The following is a 16,783-nucleotide window of genomic DNA, read 5'->3' on the forward strand; positions in this document are numbered from 1 at the left end:
TCTGTGACATGGAGAGAGCCCAGAGGGCACTCAGAGGCAGTGATACAGTGTGGGTTATTCCCCCAGATGGCGAAACTCTGAGCTCATTAGAAAAGGGTCAAAGGCAAAAGAGAAGGGTGACAAGGAGGGGCAGAGGGAGAACAGTAGAGTCAGGGAGCAAGGAGTGTGGAGAGAGACCAGTGGGGGGCAGTGGAGTGGGCTGGCGCCCATGTGTGCCTGCAGGTGGGCAGGCTCCCAGGGCCCGTCAGTCCTGGTTTTCACAGCAGCAAACAGGAAGTCTGACTGGTTTCCTCCGTGATGGAGCCATCGAGTTGCTGGGCATTGCAGAGCCCAACTTTCTGGTCAACCTCAAGAACTCAGTCTAGAAGGTTCCTGTGGGCTGCCTGGGGCTTGAAACTTAGCATGCCTCCAGCTCCTGGTGTGTGTGGGGTAGGGGCAGAGCCCCCTGCGAGGTGGTCAGGGCTTGAGACAGGCTTAGCCATACAAATGGCCAGGGTAGGAGAGGGAGACAGGGAGAGGGGCTTCTGTGGGAGCAGCAGTGAGGTGAAGTGGAAAGGTCATTGGTTGGAGAGTTAGAAGACCTGGGTGTGAGCCCCTCCCACTCATATACCTTTTAGCCGTGTGACCTTGGATGAGTCACTTCACCTCTCAGTGCCTTAAAAATAACGAAAAGTTGATATCTGAGGGCTTATCATCTTCCAGACTCTGATCTAAGCATTTTCTACATGTTAATTCATTTAATCCCCAAGATAGTCCTAGGAAGAGCATTATCCTTAATTTACATCCATCAAAATCAAGCGGACTTATGAAAATTAAATGAGTAAAGACAATAAAGCAGTTTTTACAGTGTGTGTGTGTGCATGTGCGTGTGTAAGAGGGTAGACTCTGTGTGTGTGTACACACGTGTGTGAGAGGGGGAGAACTCTGCATGTGTGCGTGTGTTCCCATGCGTGTGCATGTGAAAGGGGGAGGACGGTTACTGCAGAACTCAGCGCTGCTAGAGCCCATCAGGGAGGGCCAGCCCCCTGAGCCCTGACCAGCCCCTCAGAGAGCTGACAACCTCCTGGGAGCTGGCCTAACCACCATCCATCCATCCATCCATCCATCCATTCACTCCTTCCACAAACATGTAACAGCCAGGTATGGGAGCATGCCTGCCTCTGTGGGGCCTACACGTGAGCGAGGAGAACAGACTAAGATTTAACCAACGCATCATCTACCATGGAAACCCCGTGGAGGAGATGAGTGTTTGGGAGAGAAAGAAAGCAGTTTTAGAGGTTCCACAAGGATGGCCGGGGAGGCGTGCTGGAGAAGGGAACTTCTGTGAAGGGGTCTGAGTAGAGGCAGAGGACCTGCAAGGACAAAGGCTCTGCGGTGGGAAGCAGCTCAGCGGGTCCACGCGGCTGTGGCACAGACGACAGAGGGGACCAAACAAGCACGGCCAGATGGCCGCGGCCTTGGGGACCACGTGAGGACACAGGGCTTACTGTAAGCATCCTCATGTGCCTTGCAAGATTTTGAGCAAGGGGGTGACATCAGCTGATGACGAAGAGATGACTGCACCTGCCACAGTGATCGTTCTAAGACGCTCACTTAAACAGCTACCAGCCGCTACCCCCACCCTCTTCTAAAACCCTTAGAGGCCCTCGTAGTCCTCAGGATAAGAGCCAGCCTCCTGGGTGTCGCCTTGCCCCGCGGTCTCACCTTCCCAAGCACCAGCCAACTTCCAGACTTGCTGAGCTCACACACACACACACACACACACACACGCCTCCTCTGTTGTCCCTAAACCTTTATCTTTTAAACCTGCTCGCTCTGCATCGCTGTCTCAGCCCCAGAGCGATGGCTGTCAGACCGTTTATCACAGGAGTTATCATTATCTGACCTCTCGTGAGTATCCACCAGACACAGCAAGCTCCTGTGTCTGCGACTGGAAATTACCCATCAGTGCGTCCCGTCCCTAGCGCTGTGCCTGACAGACGCACAGTAGGTGCTAAGCCAACACTGAACAAATCAATAGTAATAACTGAATTAATAGTATCCAAGTAAGGCTGCCCCCTCTCCCACCCCTGCTCCATGAGGCTTCCAGATTCTGGGGTGGTGGGGGGGGGGGCCCTTCTCTTCCCCAGGGAGAAGCAGCATAGGCTGGGCCGGACCAGTTCTGAGGGGCTGGGAGCCAACTGTGAGGCCGACTTCCAGAGGCAGCCTGCGGGCAGAGCTCGTAAAAAGCCGTTACATTTATAGCTGTGTTCTTATTAAGCACCAGGAGAGGAGACATGAATCACATCACCTCGTCCCGCCCACAGCCTGGGGAGGTGAAGGCCACCAAGCCAGCCGGCCCTTAAATCTCAGGAAACTTAAAAGTCACAAGTGCTCGGGGCCAGCCCTGCATCACCAGGGACAACAGAAAAGAATGCAGCTTCTCAGGAACAGCCTGGCCTTACACCTCACTGGGGTCCAGACCAGGGCAAGGGAGCGAAGAGGAGGGGCACACCTCCCGGAGAAGTCCTGGGAACCGGGTCCTCAATTCAGAGCTGCACTGAAAGCTGTGTGACCTTGGGAAGGTCAGATGACCTCTCTGGGCCTTTGGGAGACATACTTCCCCTTGGTGAACAGAATCGAGGTGTTTCTGGGAACACTCCCAAAAGATATGATGTCTCCCCTCCCTTCAATGCTACCATTTTACAGAAAGGGAAAGGAGAACCCGGAGGGGACCCTGGTTACCAGACTCCCAGTAGCCACTCCCTGAGAGAGCAGAAGTGCAGTGGGTTCCTAGGGAGGACACGGCTTTGAAGGTGAGGCCAGAGACAGCATTTACAACCACGTCCTCATGGCTTCCTTCCCCTGCCCCTAATCCAGGAGGTACCATGCCCATCACCCTCCTGGAGCAGAACTGGGCCCCTTAGCAAATGTCCTGTTCCCTGTGCTCACATCCCCGGTCAGTGTGGGTGATGGGTGAAGGCAGTTGTACCCATTTCCCAGGACGAGTGACTGGGGCACAGACCACCTGCCAGGACTAGACCTTGATGGGGCCTTCCTCACACACCTGAGGCCTCTTCAGCTTTCTTTATGTGTAATTGATGTCAGTGAGATTTACTAGTGTTTTTAAACTTTTTTTATCATGAAATATGACACAAATACCAAAAAGTGAATAATCCACAGCTGTAGAGCTTAATGTGTTATGTAAAGTGAACACCCAGGAAACCACTTCCCAGACCCCAGGGAACAAGACGTTGCCAGAAGTCACCCATCCCCATGCCAGCTCCTCCCTCCTGACTCAGGCAAACCACATCCCCACCTTTATGGGAGGCCTCTTTTCTATCCTGGTCTGAGCCCACTCACCTGGGAACTCGAGAACGAAGAATAAAAGCCAAGAGACATGGTTCCGATTTCACTTCCCTCTTGGGGACTCAGTTTCCTCATCTGTAAAGTAAAGGATTGGTCCCATTTAGTCCAAACATCCTAGGATCCTACATAATCAGGAAGAAAATGCTACTGGGGGAATGTGTGTGCAGGCATGAGATGAGGAATAGGGATCCAAGGCACCTAGACACACTTTCGCAGGGCGCTGTTTCCTTCTTCCTCTTTCCTGGGAAGTGGTGGTGTCAGCACCCAGGGTGCTGAACTGGGGGAGCCTTTTTCTGTCTGCCTTAGGGATGGAGTGTTAGGGTTTCCTGACTGGAGATCTGTGAGGGGAGCCCTGGGGTTCTCCAGGCTTATCCCCCACCCTCCTCAGAAGCCTTTTGTGCAGTTGTATTTTCCTTTTTAATAATAATAATAACACCCCAGAAGCCAAGCTGAGTTTCTGTCTTCCTTCTGTCATGAGCACTGATGTGACTTCAGGCCCCCTGCCCGCACCAGACCCCGCTTCCCAGGGCTCTACAGCCTGAGGGTTGGGAAGCATATGCCAGTGGAGAGGAAAAGGAGAAAGAAGGGAAAGGAAGGGGGGGAGGTAGAGCCAGCACTTCCTGAGCCCTGACTGCGTGCCTGGCACCACAGAGTCACTTGGCGCTCACTGTCTGGTAGCATCAGCCTCCTCATACATCTGGAAGCAATAATAACAGCTCCATTTTCCAAAGGGAGACGCTGAGGCTCGGAGTTTAAGAAACTTTCCCAAAGTCACGCCGCTGGGAAGCGGCAGAGGCAGGCTTAGAAACAGGCCTGTCTGACTCCACAGCTCTCTATTCTCACCCCATACCCAATCTTGGCACGGAATCAAGAAAGGAAGGCAACCTCTTCCAAGGTCTGGCCTCCCCCTGCCCTGCCTGGAAGGTAATGGTGTTGATGAATGAAGGGGTGGATACATTATCAAAGGAAGTCAGGGGTGATGGGAGGTGAAATGAACTGAAAGGAAGAATGAGAGTTGGGGTGGGAGGCGAGGAGGCAGGCAAGGTTTCAGGGAACAGGCTGAGGATTCCAGCTGGGAGAACCCCATGGATGGTGGAGTCGAATTCCAAAGTAGAAAAGAGCAGGTTTGACGGGGGAGGAGTTTGATTTTGAAAACTTTTAGTATCTTATTATTCACTTCTTTATGCTTTGCTAAGGACCTGCTATGGAGTGTGAGCTCTCTAAACAGTGAATGGGTGGATGGGTGGATGGATAGATGGATGGGAGAAGGGGGAGTGGGGAGAACACATTTATGGCCCAGGATCCACTGGGTCTCCACTGCACTCCAGGTGGGAATGGAGAGACACACACACATTCCTAGTAAGTAACCTACAAACCAGTCGCCCCGCCCATGTGACATGCTCCCATGAGAGTATCCCTGGATCTCCTCCCACACGCCTCCTCCTTCTCCTGTTTTCTGCTCTCCCATCCTTGACCCTCACTTCCTCTTCTGTATCTCCCTTGCCCATTGCCTGCCAGACCCCAGGAGGGGACACGCTTCTCTGAGCCCAGGAACAAAGGCTGTGAGCTACAAACTCCTTTGGTCTTACCAGAGACTCCATTTGGAGCAGCTGGGGCTCAGAAAGCCCTGGGGCCCTGGACGAGGCCACCCACAAGGTTTGGCCCCAGGGTGGGACCAAACTCTCTGGATACTGGGCTCCTGTGGTTCACAGCTGAGCACCTTCAGGAGGATGGGAGCCCAGAGGAGGCCTGCATTCCCCGTCTCTAGAAAATGCTGAAACAAGCATCCCCTCTGGCCCCTGCCTGGCTCTGGCTGCCCGATCTAAATTAAGGCCAGGGTTTCTCAGCAGTAGGCCATGGTTGCTGGTTGTCTTTCCTGCTTAATGATTTTAGTTGAATAATTTTGCATGATCTCAGCGCAGCTTGAGAGAGCGCCAAGCTGAGGATGAGAAGCTTATGCCATGGGGAATGGTGGAATTAGACCAGAAAGAGCTTCCTACGAACTGGGCTCCACCAGGACCTGATGTTTCCTGCTTGCTGGTCGCCACAGACTATGGCAGCCCCTACCTCTGTGCATTGCTCCCAGGGGCCCCAAAGGGGAAGGGCCCATGGGTGGCTCCCAGCCGGGTGTGGTCATGGGTGGGTCTCCCACTGACCCCTGTGACAGGTACTGCACTGGTGTCGCCTCACTGAATCTCCACCACCTCTACCCTGCTCTCCCACACACACACTCGCGCGCACACACCCTGGAAGCAGGCATTGTCACCCCCAATATGCAGTGAGGAAACAGTGGCACAAACTTACCTGAGATCCCTCATCCAGTAAGGGAGGCTGGAGCCATGGTCAGGCCTGGGATTGACAGACCTCAAAAGGGGGAGTGCTTACAATTCTAAAAGAAGGCATTAGATCTAGGTTGGGGGTGGAGACTCCAAACGGGAAGACCACCCAAGGAGAGGAGCAGAGTCCAACAGAGAAGGCCAAGGAGTTTCCCTGCAGCAGGGCAGGTTGAGAAAGCAGGGCCATGAGAAGATCTGGAAGAAACTTAGACTCACAAAGTCAGAGCTGCCAGGACCTTGAGAGGGCTTCCAATCCCCCTCTTCACTGTACAGATGAATTTCACAGTAGCCTCCCAGAAGCCCAGTGGTTTGGCCAAGGTCTCCCAGCCAGGGAGCTAAGACCAGAACCAAGTGCTTCGGACTCCCATGTCACCGGCCCCCCCTCCCCCTCCCATGTCACTGGCCCCCCCTCCCCCATCACCCTCCCCCACCCCCTCCCCCCACCCTCCCCTCAGCTGGGCCTCCCTCTAAGGCCAGCTCAGCTCTAGCTAGAGCAAGGCTGGCTGGGGCTGGAGGAAGAAGGGTGAGGGAGTCGCAGCCCAGGGCCTGGCAGGGAGGGCCACCTCCCCTGCGGTCCCACTCCCACTTATTACTATTCCCAGCATCACCCCCTTACTCCCCTTCCTATGAAAACCCAGTGATGCTGAGAGCTGGAATTTGGATGTTTTCCCAGCATTCGGGCTGTTAATTAAAACTAATAAATCTGCCACTTGGAGTTGGATTGAAGAGGAAAAAGGGTGAGGTAGGAGGGGAGGGGGAGAGGGAGACTCAGGACTAGGATTCCCCCCACACACCCCTGCAAGGGTCTTTTCCTTTCAATCCTGCCTCCTGAATTGTTTTCTCTATTGGCCACTTATTTATTCCACACTTGTTTCTCCCAGCTGGCCGGCCCCAACCTCATCCTACGCACACTCTGGATCCTTCTAAGGGGTAGAAGACTTATTTCTAAGGCAAGGATTTGGCCGACCATCCCCTGCCACTCCATGGGACTGAGCAAAAAGCATGCGACCCAGCTGGCACAGACCTGGAGTCAAATCCCACCATTGCCATTTTCTAGCCATTTGACCTCCGGGAGTCATGATTTCTTTCCCATCTTCCCCTTCCTGACCTCTAAAATGCAGATTATAATCCCTACTTCGGAAAGTTATTATAAAGATGACATGAGAAAGTACGTACAAAAGAGCACGTTACAAACTAAGCGATCTGTTTCTTGGCCTCCGTGCTCTCCTATCCTGATCTCCACTTCCTCTTTTCTCATCTCCCCTGACGCCTAGAGATTGACACAAACATTGTATGGCATAAAATAATAACAATGATACCACCTTATATCTGTAAAGCAGTTTTAATTTACAGAACTCCCTTGCCAGACTATGGGGTCCTCTGGGCAATGACAGTGTTTTAGTCATCTGAATTTTCTCAGCACCCACCCCAGCTCTAGACACTCAGGAAGTGCTCAGTTAATGTGTCTTGGATGGATAAATGAAGTGTTTCCACATCTGGAGGGAACATCCTCTCCACTTGTCTGCCCAACACTCTGTCCATTTCATCTAGTAACAGCTTCTCCTTTCCTGAGGGAACTGTCTCCCCATTGCACCATGTGTTCTTTCCCCTTTCTGCTACACAGATGGTCACGTGACCAGGCTGGCCCAATCAGAGCCTTCCCTAGGATTTTTCTCTCTGGGACTGGTGGAGAGCTCTCTTTCCTGTTCAGTCATGAGGCCAGAGAATGGGTAGAACTGCCTGTGGGCACAGCTCCAGTCTTTCTCACTGACAAAGATGAAGTCATGTGCCCAAAAAGACAAAGATGAGAGATAAAAAGAGGGTGCCCAGGTCCGTTGCTTCTGACTTTCCTATGACTGTGTTACGTGAGCAAATAAAACTCCCTATTTCTTCATTAAATAATCAAGCTGGGATTCTGCCATTCACAGTCACTAACTCACATAACATCTATTGTCCCATCTAATCTTTTCAATAACATCCCAAACCAAGCCAGGAGGAGGGATTATTATTTCCATTTTACAGACGAGGAAGTCAAGTCTTGAGAAAGTGAATTTATTTCCCAAGGCCAAACAACTGGTAATGATGGAGCTAGAAAGGATATCAGAGACTAACATTTACCGGGAGTGGCAGGTATTGTGCTTAGGGACTCCTATGTATTATCCCACACCATCAATACCCACTGACATCACTACCATCAATATCTGTCCTTATACAGGTGGGGAAACTGAGGTTAGAGCAGTTAAGTAAATTACCCAAGGTCACCAGCTAGTCAGGGGAGTTGGCTTAGGCCTGTCTGCCAAGAGCCAGTGCCACTAGCCACCTGCTGCATTGCCTCCAAGACCAGTGCCCTTTCCAGCCTCCAAGGCTGCCTTTCTGGGAGGCTGCCATATCTGGGCAGTGGAGACTAGGAACACTGGGATATACTGAAGTACCTATTGTGTGCAAGGAAGGAAGGAAGGAAGGAAGGAAGGAAGGAAGGAAGGAAGGAAAGAAGGAAGGAAGGAAAGGAGGAAGGAGTGGCGGGAGAGAGGGAGGGAGGCAAAGAAGCTTTGACTGCTCCGGGAGGGGTGTTTGGCTTCCCGAGCCTTTGTCTGCCCCCACAGTCAGTCCCAAGCCTGAATAGAGCACTGGCTGAGCCAGGGTTTCCACAACTGCAGACTGAGCCAGAGGTGGAGGAGGAGGGAGGAGGGAAGTGAAAGGAGGAGGGAGGAGAGATGCAAAAGGAGAGAGGGGAGGACAGTGAAGGTTTAAACATGATGAACTGCTTGCATTACGCCCATGTTCCTCCTCCTTCTGAGAAAAAGAAGTACTTAAAAGCAAATGTTACTTAAAACCCAGTTAGTGAGGCTGTGATTTAAGGCTCTGCTCTATTTGGTTCCCCACCAGCCCTGCTGGTTTGGGCAAAAATGGGGGCCCCTCCCAGGGCTGCGATGTCAGCCTCACCCAGGACAACTGGGGGCCCAGCGCTTTGTCAACGTGGGCCTGGTCTAGGGGGTCGATGGTGTCTGAGCCCGTGTGGGGCCTAGGAGCTCAAATCAGCTGCCTCCAGGAAGCCCTCCATCGGGACCACTTCTTTCCTTTTGGACAAATCACTCACCAACCAGTCGATAACCACACTATACATATTATGATTGGTTACTAACACTGTGTATACATTCTCATGTGATCTCCACAACAGCACTATGAGGTCTCTGCCCATTTCACAGATGAAGAAACTGAGATTCAGAGACAGTAACTTTCCTCAGTTTACACGGCAGGTGGTAGAACCTGCTCCAACATGAAGTGCCAGGAGGTGCCTGGTCACCTCCCACTGCCTCTCTCAAATTCGTTCAGTCATGAACAAATGCAGGCTTGGAGGGGAGAATAAATGCAAATTAATTTCCCTGCCACGAATAGAAAAAGCCACTCAAGTACTAGGACAGGCAGAAAAGTCCCCAAAAACAATCACAATGACGAGGGTGAATACTATTGAGGGTTTCTCTTGGCCAGGTCTCCCTATGTACCAGAAATGAATCAACTAACTTAACCCCAGGGTAACCACCCCTTGCAGGTAAGGCTCCAGGAAGGTAAGTGACTGGCACACGTAAGGGTCACATACAGCCAGGACATGGCTGAGCCTGGATTCAAACCCAGGTCGTCTGGTTCCATAGCCAGTGCCCTCCTCCTCCTCCAGTTCCAAAAACACTGTGAAGGGAAGTCTGAATGCTGCCCCTATGTTCTCTGGTTTGTTAAATGGGGACAGTGACAGTACTTGTCACTCAGCACAGTTACAAAAAGATAACTGAGAAGGCGGTTGCAGGGGCACACCATAATCTGTGAAGTGCCGCACAATGGAGCTCACCATTGTCCCCGGGGCTTGGGTGGCACCTAGGGAGCCATGTTTTGTTCGAAAGATAGGACAGGAGTGGATGCAGTGGCCGGGAAGCCAAGCAGGTGGGTGGCACAGGGGGGCAGGACCTGGGGAGACAGCTGGACGGACGGTGCTGGTGGAAACAGACGGAAGTCGCACTGAGTGCAGACGAGGGCGCCTGGGGCCCGCTGCATGATCTTGGGCAAGTCACTGCCCCTCTCTGGTCTCAGTTTCCTACTCCGAAAATAAAGTGTGGTGGGCAGTGGCAGGGGGGAGGGGGGTGAAGGTGCTCCCTGAGGCCACTTCTTGTCTCACTGCACTGTTTCTGTTTTCTGGAGAGCTGGCCCGCAGCACAGTGAAACATGGGAAACAGATTTCAGGGCGGGGTGTGGTACAACAGCCAGCTCTCCACAAGCTTTGCTCCTCGAAGCTGGGAACTCCAAGAAAATATAAATGTATTTGGCTTGCTGACGAGTTCCACCCTATCCATCCTGTACTCACCACCTTACCAACTCCCCAAAGATACTGAAAAGATGGAATACTGGCGAGATACCAGACCGAGAGTCATTAATCCACCGAGCCTCGGTTTTCTCGCCTGTAAAATGGGGGCAAGGAGACTCTGGCAAGGCAGTGACTCAAGTCCCTTCCAGCTCTGCCAGCCTAGGGTCCTGGCTTTCAAATGAAGCATGTTTTCCTATGAGGTTACCTGTTTCTTGGGACATAGAAGTTGGGAGAGGGTGGTAGCAATGCTAACTCAATTCTTCCTGGGGTAGAGCACCCTCCAGAGGGAGACAAGACAGGATATGGGTCAACATGGCTGCAGAGAAGCAGATAGAGGGGGAGCTTTAACATCTTCATGCTATATTCTGGATCAGCCTGGTGCAGGAATGTCACCAGGAAGCTCCCGTGATTGTTCTGCATACGTGGTGGTGGTCCTCATCTCCAGCCCACTCCTGTCTGAGTATCCTCCACACACACACACACACATGCACACACTGATGCCCCACCCAGCAAACCCACATCTCCATCAGGATGACCGCTGACCCTTATCCGAGGTCCACAGGAGAAATGCAGAGTCAGGGTTTCTGCCCTCTGTTCCAATTTCCTTCCGCTTTGATTGTGTGGGTTCTTTGATAGCCAGTCTCTGGTGAAGGGCAGCTCTTTGCAAGGAGAACAATAATGGAAGAGAACACAGAGGGATAGGTACAGAGCCTGACTCCTTCTTCAGCCCCCTGTTCTGACCAGGCTCAGGAATAGATCCTGTGAGGCGAGGGGCCCTCAGATGCCACTGCCATGGAGGGAGGTTCCCAGTGTGTTCAAACTGTGAAGACTTTGCCAAAACTGGCTCACAAAAAGTGTGGTATATATTACATCTCAACATTTAACAATTTAATGCTTTAACACAAAAATTACAATGTAACATAATTGCTCTATTAACAAGATAATTACAGGTTTATTTTTAATTAATTCATAATATGTTGCAGATGGTGTGGTCTGGTAATAGGACCAAGTTTAATGTTATAGGAGGAATACTTTCTTTTGAACCCATCAGGGTAGCCTGGAGACAGGAGAAATAACCTCCTTTAGAAATAATATTCAGAGTTGAACATGAAAATGTGGGACCCAGCCTGAAAGCTTCTCCTGGCCTTTCCCACCCCCACTCCCTTCCTCCATGACAAGCTCTGCTACCGAACATGCCTTCTCCCTGAGATACCTTAAAACATGGACCCGGGAGGAAATTTCTAGATTCAGTCCAGACTCCTCTGTTGACCAAATGGGAAGACCAAGGCCTCGTGAGGCAGAAAGAGCATTGGATTTGGAGTCAGGAGAGTCTATTTTCTAATACGCCTCTTTCCCTTATTATACTAATATATGTGGCCTTGGAAAAGTCAGTTCACCCCTCTGCGCCTCAGTTTCCTCATTTGTGAAATGGGCACAAATAAAGCCTGGAGCTGCTGTGAAATATTACGCGATAGACACTGATGACGTGATTCCTGCCCAAGTCACATGAGGGGCGAGCTGCTCAGTGTCCTGACCTGGGATTAAAGCCCAGGCCAGGACACTGAGCAGCCCCTACTCTCACCCGGCTGCCCCGCAGCTGAGCAGGAAGTGGGATTGGAGAACACAGCAGCCCCCAATTCCGGAGCCAGCAGGGAAAGGCTGTGCCGCATGGCATAGGTCATGTCCCCTCTTTGAGTCAGGCTTTCACCCCCCGATTTTGGGGTCAGGGAGGAACCGACCATCTGAGAAGTACAAAGCTGGGGCATCCCACCCCTCCACTGTCACACCAAGTAAGGCCGTCTGCACCCAGAGCGCTCTGGCTACATAGAAGGGAAAGAGAGTCGGTCAAATTGGCTCCAGCCCTGGGGATTAAGGGACATGGGGAGTAGGCTGGACCCTGGGCAGGAGGTCCCCCCAGCAAGCCTGACTCTGGACCCAGAGACTAAGGCATCTGCTCCCAAATAATCCCCCACTCCCCTCCCATCTCAAACCTAGAGAGACTGAGCCCCAGGATTCCAGGCGTGTGCAGAGGCCAGAAACAACCAACCCCCTTCCAAGCCCTCTCTGGGGGGCAGAGAGAGCTGGGGAGTGAGACCCCAAGCTGGGAGGGGCCTTAGAAGGCAGGTACGGAGCCAAGAGGCAAATCGAAGCCGCTCAGCAAGGAAAGGGGCTCCTTCTCTGGCCCCACTCACGTCGAGTGGGAAGTTGTGGGGACAGAGCCAGGAGTGCAGGTTCCAGGCTCTCGGCCTCATGGGGAAAGGTGCTGGCTCAGGTAGTAAATGGCCATCAACTGTGATTGGATGGCCATCAGCTGTGGCTAGTTGGCCGTCAGCTGTAACCAGTGAGCCATTGGCCACTAATATAACTGCCGTGGCTACACTAGCAGAAAATGGGGGGCTAGCAAGAAGATGGGGGCTGAGCCTGCAAGCGGTGCAGTGAGGGTTGCGGATCATGTGGCTCCTGCTTCCTGTTTCTCCAACCCAGCCGCCAGCGAGAATATAGTGATATGACTGCCCTATCTATGGCTCCGTGGGTGTTCCTTTTTGGCCTCACTGTATCCTGCGTTCTTATGTGGGGAGCGGCAGCAGAGACCCCGCAGGCCACCCCACACGACAAATGGCACAGCGAGCAGGGTCCCCTGCATGACAGAAGTCCATTGGGCCGGGAGCTGAAAATGTCACTCCCAGCTCTGGATTCAATCTCTGAGTTGGTATCCGCTCTCCAGGTTTGCACTACCTCCTTCCCTCATCAATACCTGCTCCCTCCTCTACACACTGCAGGTGAGGTGAACTTTCTAGAACACAAATCTGACCATGTGTTTCCCCATTTCAGCTCTCATGACTCCCACTGCCTGCAGGTCAGTGAGTAAGCATGTGGCTATCAGGGTCACCTGTTCGGCCCTTGCTCCTCCCCATTCTCATCCCTAAGCGCCCAACGCTCTGCCTAGCTGGTCCCCTAGCTGCTCTAGAACCCACACCCTCAGCTCTCCAAGAAGCCAAGAAACCTGTACTTGCCCAGGTAAATTGGGCCCCTGCACCTGCACAAACTTCCATCCTAGCCCCTGAAGCCCTTTCTTGGTGGTGGAGACCCCACTTCCTCTCTGACTCAGTGCTGGGCATGCAGTCCACTTGTAAGGGGAAGCCCCCTTTTAGCTGTTGAGTGCTTTAGGGGATCAACCCCTGCATTGGGGGGAGGCAGAATGAAAGCCTAAAGCCCTTGAGCAAGAAGGAAACAGACCCCACTCCTAGACCATAAGATACAGTGTGACAGAAGGAAAGGGCTGTCTCCCCTCCAGAGGGCTGCAGGGGCATCAGGGTTCTTGGAGAAAACCGCTTTCAGTTAGAGCAAGAAGGTAGTAAAAGGAGTGTCTCCCCGCTGCCACACTCTCCAACAAGCCCTCCCACAAGCCACCAGCCTACATCCCCCTGGCAAAGGGCTCTGCCCGTCCCCCAGACTCCCAAGCCCCTGACAGGACCTAACAGCTCCCTGGGCCTCCAGGACCAATCCTACCAGGTCTCAACCCCCTCCCCACCCCACCCATCATTCCCCTGCTGATGCCGTCTGTCGCCAGCTGAATCCAGGCTTCCCACATCATCCAGCTTGGCCCCAGTGTTTGCACATCCCCCAGCCTGACCTCCCCCCACCCCTTCCCCGTCTCCCAGACCCTTTCTCTAAGTCCTCTGGATCCCCCAATCCTCCACCTCGGAAGGCTCCCTCACCTCCTTGGTTTCTCCTACAGCCCTTTTGAGTGGTGTCTATTTTCTCTCATAACACATAGAGCTCCTTGCTCCTGAGTTTCGCTTCCCAGCACTTTCCCTGGCTTCTTCTTTCAACTTCTTCGAAGGGCACAGTATGAGATATCCACGCCTGCCTCCCCTCGTGCTGCATCACGCACCGCCGTCATTCGCTGACGAGGTGAGCGTTCACCTCACCATCTCCTTCTCCGTCAGCACCCCTGTCATTAGTCAGCACCCATGAAGAGGATGCAGGCAGTGTGCTCGCCTGCCAGGCCTTTGGTCACCTTAACACCAGTGATCTTTTCCTCCATCCAGTCACATGCTCCTTCTCTAAACCTTGTGTCTTCATATCTGCACCTGCCCTGAAGTCTCGATTATAAACATCTCCAGAAACACTCTGACCATCACTTCTCTCTTTCCATCCCACCCTCCAGCACCATCCTGGCTGTGCATGGACCTCAGTGAGACACCCTTCCACTTTGTCACAATCCATCACCCTTGACACTCCCTTAACCAGCCTAGACGCTATGGGCTGGCACTCCAGCCATTCCACTGCAAGTGCCCTCAACCCCCTGCCCTTCTCTGCCTTTGTCACATTATCTGGCAAGACCCTGACTCTGGTTAAAGCCAACTGTCCATCCATTTTGTGCCGGCGCCTAGCAGTTGAAAGCCACCAAGGAAAATCAGGCAATCATGATGGCTGGACCCACTTCATACTGATAGGCACGCAACACTGCCAGACAATCCAACGATACTTCCCTGAAAAATTCGCTACCTGAGACAACCATTTCCCGCTTTCTCTCCTCGAATCTCTAATACATTTCTCTCATCCCTCTGCTCTCGCTTGATGACCTTGTTTCCTATTTCATAGGAAAAAACTAGAATCAGAAAGAAAAATTCTGCCTCATCTTCCCCTTCAATTCCTTCTTCCTCACCTGTATCTCACTCATGTACTTATCCTCCCTCCCATAATGCAAAGAGCCTCTGCTCCCATCTACCTCCAACCTCCCCCACTGAGCGCTCTGTATCCCCTCTTGCCAACTCAAGGATTTAGCTATCATTGCCCCCCTTCTCTCCTGAACCACCATCATTCCTTGCTCTGCTGGAACATTCCATCACCACACAAACATACCTTACGTAATGCATTCTTAATATAGTGCATCTTAAAAATGCCTCTGTGGACCCCTGCTGTTGCCCGATTTCTCTCATTTGCCTTCCTGGAAAAACTCCTCCAAAGAGTTGCAAATGCTCACTCTCTCACCTGCTCACCCCCCATTCTTTCATTACCTCCAATCAGGTTTCCTCACCACCTGTCCACTGAAACAGCTGTTATCAAGGTCCCCAATAACCTACACTTAATAAAAATCCATTGTCATATCTCTGTTCTCAACTTGTTTAATCTCTCGGGAGTATTCGTTATGGGTGACCACTCCCTCCCTCCCTCCCTTTTGAAATTGTTGCTTCTCTTGCTTCCTTGACACAACACACTCACTCACCACTCCTCCATCTCCTTGCTAGGCTTCTCCTCTGTCTGGACCCTAAATCTTACAGGGCCCCAGCCCTCTTATCCTCTGTTTGAATGTTCTTGTCAGGGGATCTCATCTGCTCACATTGCACATATCATCTATGTGCTGATCTTGTTTAACCTTCAATTTGTATCTCCAGCTTTTATCATTCCTTTGACCTGCAGACTCATTTCTCCAAGTACCTATTCAACATCTTCCCTGGAATAGCTGAGGCATCTCAAACTCAACCAGTCCAAAAAGAATCTTCGATTTCCCCTACAAATCATTCCTCTTTCTCCTGGCAAGCCTTCCATACCTCAGGAAGTAGCACCACCTTCCACCAGTGGCTCAGATACCCAAAGAGTTACCCTTTGTTCTTTCTGTCACCCTGGACAGTGAGTCCTAGCACCTCCACCTCCTAAATATACCCCGAAACCGACTATTTATCACCATCTCCACTGCACCAGCCCTCCACTAACCTCCCACCTGCCCGATTATATCTGTCCCCACTGGTCTTCCCACGGCCACCCTTGCTGCTTCACACAGTGGCCAGAGCAAACTTTCTAGAGTGTGTGTCGGATCCCACTGTGCCCCTGCATACACTCCAATGGCTGCCGCAATACCTGCCCATGACGTTGCAGATCTGATTACTGTGGGGAATTCTGAGATGGAAAGCAGAGGGCAGGAAGCAAGTTACTGGGGAGTGCTCTCAGGATCACGCCCGCGGAGAAAGGGAAGAAAGCCGCCCCTGTGGAGGGCAACACTGAGCTGTGGTGCAGCTGTAGCAGCCTCAGCCGATCCCACAGAAGCTCTGGAGTAGGATGGTCCTTCAGAGTGGCCCCGGGCAGGGACGTCAAGTCGTATCACCTGTCATGGTTGTGGGCTGACTTCCCCCAGGCCTGGGTGTCTCCCCAATTGGGCCAGGCAGCTCTCTTCAGCTGACCTCACCACTGAGCAGACTCAGCTGAGAGCTCAGATGCCGACACTCCCAGCCGCAGAAGGAGGAGGAGTGCAGCCCACCACAGCACTCCTGGCCTCCAAGGCCCCCTCACCCCAACACATATCCCCCCACTCTCATCCACGTTGACCATGCTCCAGCCACACTGACCATCATTGTCCCTAACACATGCCAAGCTCAAGAACTTTGCTCTTGCTACTGCTTCTGTATCTCAGTTTCCCCATCTATAAAACGAAGCACATAATCACATCTACATTATAGGGTGGTTGAGAGGATTAAATGAGTCAACGTATGTAAAGAGCAGGGACTGCCATGTGGGGGGTATGTAATCAGAATCGATGGTGATGGTGGTGATGGTGGTGATGGTGGTGATGGTGGTGATGGTGGTGATGGTGGTGATGGTGATGATGGTGGTGATGGTGGTGATGGTGGTGGTGGTGGTGATGGTGATAGTGGTGGTGATAGTGGTGGTGATAGTGGTGGTGATGGTGGTGATGGTGATGATGGTGGTGATGGTGATGGTGATGGTGGTGATGGTGATAGTGGTG

At 52.3% G+C, this 16,783-nt stretch overlaps 1 long non-coding RNA gene across 2 annotated transcripts in view; it reads right to left on the reverse strand.

The window, feature by feature from the left end:
• The window catches only part of LOC141568885 (uncharacterized), a 151,750-nt gene that overhangs the window by 60,883 nt on the left and 74,084 nt on the right, over positions 1 to 16,783 (reverse strand). For both annotated transcript variants that reach the window (XR_012492146.1, XR_012492145.1), the window contains exon 2: positions 3,343 to 3,423. This is a non-coding gene — a long non-coding RNA (uncharacterized LOC141568885). The remainder of the gene's footprint in view (positions 1 to 3,342; positions 3,424 to 16,783) is intronic.

The sequence above is a fragment of the Rhinolophus sinicus genome, linkage group LG15 (genome assembly GCF_036562045.2).
Source record: "Rhinolophus sinicus isolate RSC01 linkage group LG15, ASM3656204v1, whole genome shotgun sequence".
In the NCBI taxonomy this organism is placed as follows: domain Eukaryota; kingdom Metazoa; phylum Chordata; class Mammalia; order Chiroptera; family Rhinolophidae; genus Rhinolophus; species Rhinolophus sinicus.